The sequence below is a fragment of the Eptesicus fuscus genome, chromosome 19 (assembly GCF_027574615.1).
Source record: "Eptesicus fuscus isolate TK198812 chromosome 19, DD_ASM_mEF_20220401, whole genome shotgun sequence".
Taxonomy (NCBI): Eukaryota; Metazoa; Chordata; class Mammalia; order Chiroptera; family Vespertilionidae; genus Eptesicus; species Eptesicus fuscus.
In genome coordinates, this window is record NC_072491.1 from 27517887 (window position 1) to 27525453 (window position 7567).

The 7567-nt window shown below is 40.7% G+C and overlaps 1 pseudogene; it reads left to right on the plus strand.

Annotated features, from left to right (window-relative positions):
* The first annotated feature begins 4977 nt into the window (after positions 1–4977).
* LOC103287644 (40S ribosomal protein S3-like) lies at positions 4978–5816 on the plus strand (annotated as a pseudogene).
* Positions 5817–7567: the final 1751 nt, after the last annotated feature.

Below are 7567 nucleotides of genomic sequence, written 5' to 3' on the forward strand. Positions count from 1 at the left end.
TTTCTTCTCTCCTCCCTAAAAAACAATGATTTGATTAAGATATACTAGTATTTAACTTCATTTGTTTGAAAACTGTAAAGGAATCACAGAAGACATATTCAGAAGGAAAGAGGGAGCTATCTAGTTATATTGATTTTGTTAGTAATGAAGATGGTGTTAATGGCATTTAATTTATGAATTTACATGTGTAGCCCCCATCTTATTCCCCTCCTATGCCAGTCCTGGGAGCTACTTGGCTTCTCCCCATTGGCACGTCTTTGACCCCTGATCTAGTTTCCCATAAATCAGTCCTTCCCTTTAGCTGCGAGATGCTCTGATGGATTCTGCTTAATTCATTGTATTTTAGGGACCGTTGCATCCAAAATTCTATTCCTTGAATAATTGAGAATCTTGAAAGGAGTTGTTCATTTTTGTGCTATTTATGGAAAAGTGGCCTGATGGGAAAATAATCCCCTTCCAATATTTAGTTTAAGAGCTTTCAGTAAGAAAATGAAGCATCATTTGCTCAGCAAAGCTTTTGTTCACTATTTTGAATAATCTGAAATATATTTCCCATTAAAAATCTCCCTAAAAAGAGCCACCTATGAAAAATTAGTTACTAACTTGATGTGGATGCCCTCACAATTCCCTTCTAAGTCTTCTTTTCTACTTTTTCTCAAAAATACATTTTATCCTGGTTTAAGTTTATTTATGAGTAGGTTTGTGTCTAAACAGGAAATGGGATCGAGAGGGCAGAAAATTTGAACCCATGCACAAATAGTTCAGGAATCATATCAAATAGGACTTTGTAGTGGTTATGCGATTAGTTTTAACATCTCTGAGTTTGAATGTTCATAGTTGTAAAAATGGGGAAAATAAAGTCTTCCTTTCACAGATGTTGTGTGGATTTTAAGCAAAGGGGCTTAGCTCTTTCACAAATAGAAACTCCATAAATAGTGTTGTACATTTTTGAAGTCTACAAAGCTTTTAACACTCAAAGAACAACATCTATTATGATGCATTGGCACTCTATAAGGAGTGTATTTGTGGAATTTGAATTTGCAGTCAGAACTAATTCTTGTTCTCCTTTTGTTTTATAATAATTTTGTCAAGTCAGTAACATGGCATTTATCATGCTGTATCGACTACTTGTTAACACGTGTGGTTCCGTACTAGGTTGTAAATTGGGATTATGCCTTGTTAATTTTGTTAGGGTCTATAGGACCAACCTATATTATTGGTTGCTTCATGTTTACAGGCTGTGTACAAGAATTTGCTTAGGGTTTCACAATATTTTGATTCTTTATAGAAGCCAATCTTTTGCCTAGATCTACAGTTCCATTGGCTTCTGAAGACTTGTAATGAACACATTCTTCCAAGCATTCTGAAGGCTCCTCCTTTCTTTATGGTGTGTTTTTCTAATAAAAATGACCAACACCTGCCCTACACTGGACAGGATACCTCACCACACCTAGGTGAGATGCAGCTGACACAACAGTGCTCCTATCAACCCATCTGCCACCTATGACATTTTCATTAGTAACAAAAATGATTTTTCTCTCAAAGGAATTCATTAGACTAAGAGAAAGAATGACAGGAAAGCAAAGGCTTTTTCCACTATTTCTCAAAACTTTCAGTTGAGGTTTCAGGTTTTCCTTCATTTTTTGGCATCTAGAGAAAGAAAATAACAAGCTCAACATCCAAACACAGTAAAATTGGTCGAGTCCATTCTTTGCTTTTTCCAGTTCAGATAATTACTGTGGGGAGTGATAAATACCACCCACATTGAAATTTTGCTGTCTGTGCTTTTCACTGCTTTCTGCATTTCATATCTGCTTATTAAATCTGATTTAGAAGAAAACCCTCACAGTGGACTAATGGGTTCATTTTAGCCACCTTGCTTCCTTAGCTTTCTAAATTTCTGTTTTTAAAAAATATATATTTTATTGATTTTTTACAGAGAGGAAGGGAGATGGATCAAGAGTTAGAAACATCGATGAGAAACATCCATCAGCTGCTTCCTGCACACCTCCCACTGGGGATGTGCCCGCAACCAAGGTACATGCCCTTGACCAGAATCAAACCTGGGACCTTTCAATCCGCAGGCTGATGCTCTATCCACTGAGCCAAACCAGTCAGGGCTAAATTTCTAAGTGTTTTTTTTTTTTTTTTTAAATCTTTTAATTGGACATTCTGACCAGAAAATGCAATAGGGGAATCATATTTTATCTGAATAAATGTTCTAACCACTAGGTTGTCCTGCTATATGTTTAGTCTGGCAAGTCTAAATATTTTTTTTTAATGTCTTTTCCTCACCCGGAAGCAACTGAGTATATCATGTCATGGGTAATTTCTTTGTGCTTAGTCACATTATACAAACTTGATATTACTAACAAGCATTAGTAAATATTTTAACAAAATATTTGTTTTAAAATATAGTTCAGTCCCTGCTTTTTAAGACCTTGAGGAAGACATTGGGATGCTGGGTCTTCCGAGTTTGGTGGCTGTTAGGTAACATTTAATCCATAGTACCATGACTCTCAAAAGGCTCCTTGCATTTATTTTCTCTTTCCCCAAAACTATAGGATTAAGAACATGTTCTGCTTTTTCAAAGTGAATAAACCTATCTCCTATTCTTTTGGCTTTGCGCCTCTCTGGGTGACCATGTTTTGTTAATGTCTGATCAGCTCCCTTCTGAGGAAGTTCCTCAGAGGTCAGAGGGTAATGGTATCAAACCTCAGGCTGTCTGGTTTATTGTAGGGTGTTTGGTTAAGATCAAGATCTCTGATAAGAGTGGAGTTGCTCTGGCTGGGAAAGGAAATGATTTCTGATAGAGCACAGCAATTCTAAGAGGGAGGCCCTCCGAACGCATGATAAGTTGTAGTCTGTTTTGCTCTGAAATTGTTAGATAGTCAAAATATTGTCATTTAATACTGAAAAAACCAAACCATGAATTATGGGTAAAATAAGCCTCACCTTCAGATCTGCGCTATTAAAATGAGCAGCAAATCAGATGACTAAAAAGTAACTGTGAACCAAAACAAATGAGTTTCCAGTTCCCTGAGTTTAAACCCATACTCCCTGGATTTGGAGGTCAAAGCTCGCCACTCAAGGTGACACCTCATATTTTATTTAAGCGCTTTTCTTCTGAGGAGGCGAAAGCACCTGGCAGACATTAACTTTTTTGAGCAGTGAAAGAAAATGGAGATATTACCAAGTGAAGAACTACATTCGAAGACCTGAGTCCCTTTGACCCATCCAGTTTAATAATATCAGTTTTATTTCTTATGTACACTTTCAAGGTGACCTATCACCTGATTTATAGAAAGATCACTTTACGTGGAATCTTTTCTGCACAAGGTGGTCTGACTTGCTTCAGTGTTGCCATAAAGTCCCTCTGCATGAGTTTGCATGTTCTATCAATGCCGTATTTTCCGGCATATAAGATGACTTTTTAACCCAGGAAAATCTTCTATACGCCCAGTCGTCTTATACGCCGGAAAATACGGTATTTGTTTTTGTTTTTTCTCAATTTCAGTTTCACTTATCAAGGACTGTCTTAATGTCCAGCTGTAGGCTGAGGAGGAGATATTCAGAAGAACGTGGAAAATAACTAAAATGTGTCAGGAAAGCGAGGGAGTAACAGTGTCATCCAACCTCTTCATTGTATTGACAAGGAAATCAAATGCAGAGAATGCCAAGTCCTTTATTCCCAGGAGGAGAAAACAAAGAACAAGAGAGAGAGAGAAGGAAGAAAAAGAGAAGACAGATGGTTTATGGTAAACTGTCCTTTGAAGTTCCAGCCTTAGAGGAAGTCCCAGGTCAGGCAGTAGCTAGCCTGGGCGTGGTGGCTGCTCTGACCTGCCTCTGTGTAATCAGTATGGTCCTGTGTAGCCATCCATGCCTCTCACGGCTTGGATTCACAGTTTCCCTGGATGCTTTTCTCAGCTTCCAGGTGCTCTTCTGGCACACAGAGGAGGAAGGCCAGAGAGCACCTGTTGTTCCCTCTCGCACAGTGGTTCTCAACCTTTCTAATGCCGCGACCCTTTAATACAGTTCCTCACGTTGCGGTGACCCCCAACCATAAAATTATTTTCATTCCTACTTCATAACTGTAATTTTGCTACTGTTATAAATTGTAATGTAAATATCTGTGTTTTCTGATGGTCTTAGGTGACCCCTGTGAAAGGGTCGTGACCCACAAGTTGAGAACCGCTGCTCTAGCAGGTCAACCCTTACCCAGCACTAATGGCACCCTAGGGAAGACTACAGCATTCTTCTGTGTCTAGTCACCTTTTCCGAAACATTGTGAGTTCATTTCCTCCATGAAACCCTACCTGGCCTCCCTAAGCTCCTTCTGACCACTGCTTATTTGACATTGCTTCCCACATTGCTTATTTTTTCATGTGTCTTTGCACCTGTCTTATTTCTACGGTGACTTTGTGAAGCCCATAAAGACAGGAACTATGTCTCTTGAATAACTGTTCACACCTATTGTACTTCTGTACATAAAAGCAAGTGCTTTTGGAATACTTTACATTTTTCTCTGTTTCAAAAGCTATAATTACAAGAAAAAAGACTTCTCCCTCATTTTTATCCTCTTATTCACCTCCTCCCCACCCACTATGACAATGGTAGCTTGGGTGTGACTAATACTAGAGTAACTTTACACTGGTTTATTCATATACCACAAATTTTAATTCTCATAGTTACACTATGAGATAAGTGTGCTTTTATCCCCAATTTTCAAATGAGAAAATGGAGGCTCAAAAGACTATACAACTTGGCTGGGCTCATATTAGGCAGCAAATGGCATGCAGAATGTAGGGCTCTATACTGAGGACACTTTACAGATTCTTTGATGTCACCTTGTCCTCCCTAAGGCAAGTTTGCATTATACATGCTGAGATAAGGCCCAGGTGTAGACTGCGCACATTATGAAGTAGGTGTCATTTATCTTGGCTACCATGGTTTTACTTTTTCTCTCTTAGGGGCAAGATGGTGATGAAAATTTCCAAGAAGAGGTAGATTATTGCTGGTGGCATCTTCAAAGCTGAACTGAACAATAGGAAATGGCTGAAGATGGCTATTCTGAAGTTAAAGTCATAGTTACACCAACCAGGACAGAAATTATTATTTTGGCCACCAGGTAAAGTTAAGTAACCAGTGTAAAGTTACTCTAGTATTAGTCACACCCAAGCCACCATTGTCATAGTGGGTGGGGAGGAAGTGAAGAAGAGGATAAAAATGAGGAAGCAGTCTTTTTTCTTGTAATTATAGCTTTTGAAGCAGAGAAGGGCCCATAAATATAGGAATTAACTGCTGTGGTTCAGAAGACATTTGGCTTCCCCAAGGGCAGTGTAGAGCTTTATACTGAAAAGGCCTACACTGCAAAAAGGTCTGTGTGCCATTGTCCAGGCAGAGTCTCTGGTTACAAACTCCTAGGAGCCCTTGCTGTGTGGAGAGCCTGCTATGGTGTGTTGAGGTTCATCATGGAGAGTGGGGTCAAAGGCTATAAGGTGTCTGGGAATCTTTGAGGACAGAGGGCTAAATCCATGGAGTTTGTCGATGGTCTGATGATCCCCCGTGGGGACCCTGTTAACTACTACGTTGACACTGCCGGGCGCCATGTGCTGCTCCCACAGGGTGTGCTGGGCCTCACAGTGAAGATCATGCTTCCTTGAGACCTGAGTGGTAAGACTGGCCCTACGAAGCCCCTACCACACGTGAGCTTTGCGGAATCCAAAGATGGGATACTGCCAACTACCCGCATGGCAGAATAGAAGGGTGGGAAGCCAGAGCCACCTGCCATGCCCCAGCCAGTAACCACAGCATAGCAGGGTCTCCTTAGCAGCTGGGTCTAGAAGCTATATGTTGCTCTATGCTTTAATAAAATTCTTTTAAGAGAAAGAAAAAGAGAGACTTTTCCTTCTTAGTGATTCTTCTTCTCTGGAAACACACAGGGATTCTCATTGTCCTCAAACTCTCGCCTTCCTCTCCTTCTCCTACCCTACTTCCTCATCACCCATACTCTCATTGACACCCAAGTGTCAGTGACTGCTAAAGCTTAGTATATTTCTTCTTCCACTGTCACTCGAAATTCTCAGGTGGAGAAAGTTAAGCAAAAGAGATGATCTGTGGCTGGCAGAAGTTCAAATGTGTACCAGAGAATGCGGTGGTGTCCAAAAGCACTCCCTGCCTATTGTATTTCCCCTCACAATGAGCCACAAGATCAAAATAAATGTTTGGGAGAAGGATATTGCCAGTCCCCTAGGCAAATTTCCAAAATCATATCCTAATTTTCCAGGTCTCTGGATCATTCCCCCACAGCAGTAGTCTGTGTGAAATATTATGCAGTAATAAAATCTACAGGTTGAGGATAACCAGGTTAGTGTCCCTAAGTGGGTATAATCTAAAGTCCAGGTGCTCCCCTCAGAACAACTCTATAGTAACAGTGAAACAAACAGGTGCAGTGGGATGGAGATAGCCTCGACCAGGGACTTGTATGTTAGGCGTCAAAATATACAAATAAATGTCATGCCATGTCAATCTTTTCTATGTTCCCTATTAAATTATTTTACCTGGAACTAAAAGTAAAGTAAATCCATCAATACTATCTGATTGAGAATTGTACACAACTCCAGAAAAATCCTTCCTTCTCCCCACCGCCCGCTTGGTTACTCAGATTATTTTTTCTTATTTATTGTTTTCCCTAAAATTCTGCTTCTTTGTGTAATTTGATTGCCTCACTCTTTGTACACTCTGTATGTGCCATGAGGTCAGGACATGGTTAATCTACTCCTACCTTCAAGGGTAGGTCATGCTTGACATGATCTAAATATTGTCCTCTCCACCCCACCACAGTGATTGGATCATAGATGAGCTTGTAACCCAGGCTTATTTGGGATATTGTCTGGGTTTAAGATCTAAGTTGGTCCAATCATACTGAAACCACTGACTTTTGTTTACTGGTTGATGATAGAGAATTTGCATCTTTTTCTCGACAATGTGCAGATGTGATGCCTAAGATGGCTGTTGCCATTTTGCTATAATGAAAAATGCCAATTTAGAAACAAAGTCTATTCTTGTATAAGAAGGATAGCAAAGGAGAGGTAACTGCAAAACTATGGAGCTGGAACCTTGCTCAAATAACATCTACACCTACAATTGATCTTTTCATTTAAAAACAACAAGTTCTCTTTGTTGTTTAAATCTATTTCTTATTACAAAAATCATGGTAACTGATAAGCCATCCTATATAATAAAAGGGTATTATGCAAATTGACCCTAATGGCGGAATGACCAGAACAACTGCTTGACCAGTCACTATGAGGCACACTGACCACCTCTCGGTCCCTTTCCCCAGCTGGCAGGCTTCCATCATCCAATTGCGAACGGGGAACTGAGGGTGGGTGGCGGGGGATGCGGGCGGCACCAGGCCAAGGCCCCCACCCCACCGGTTGCCCCCCCACAGAGGGTGACCTGTGACAGGGGCGGGGCCAGCAAGCAGGCAGGAACAGCCAACCTCTTGGTCCCTTTCCCAGGCCAGCAGGCTCCCATTGCCTGATGGTGAACGGGGAGCCAGGGG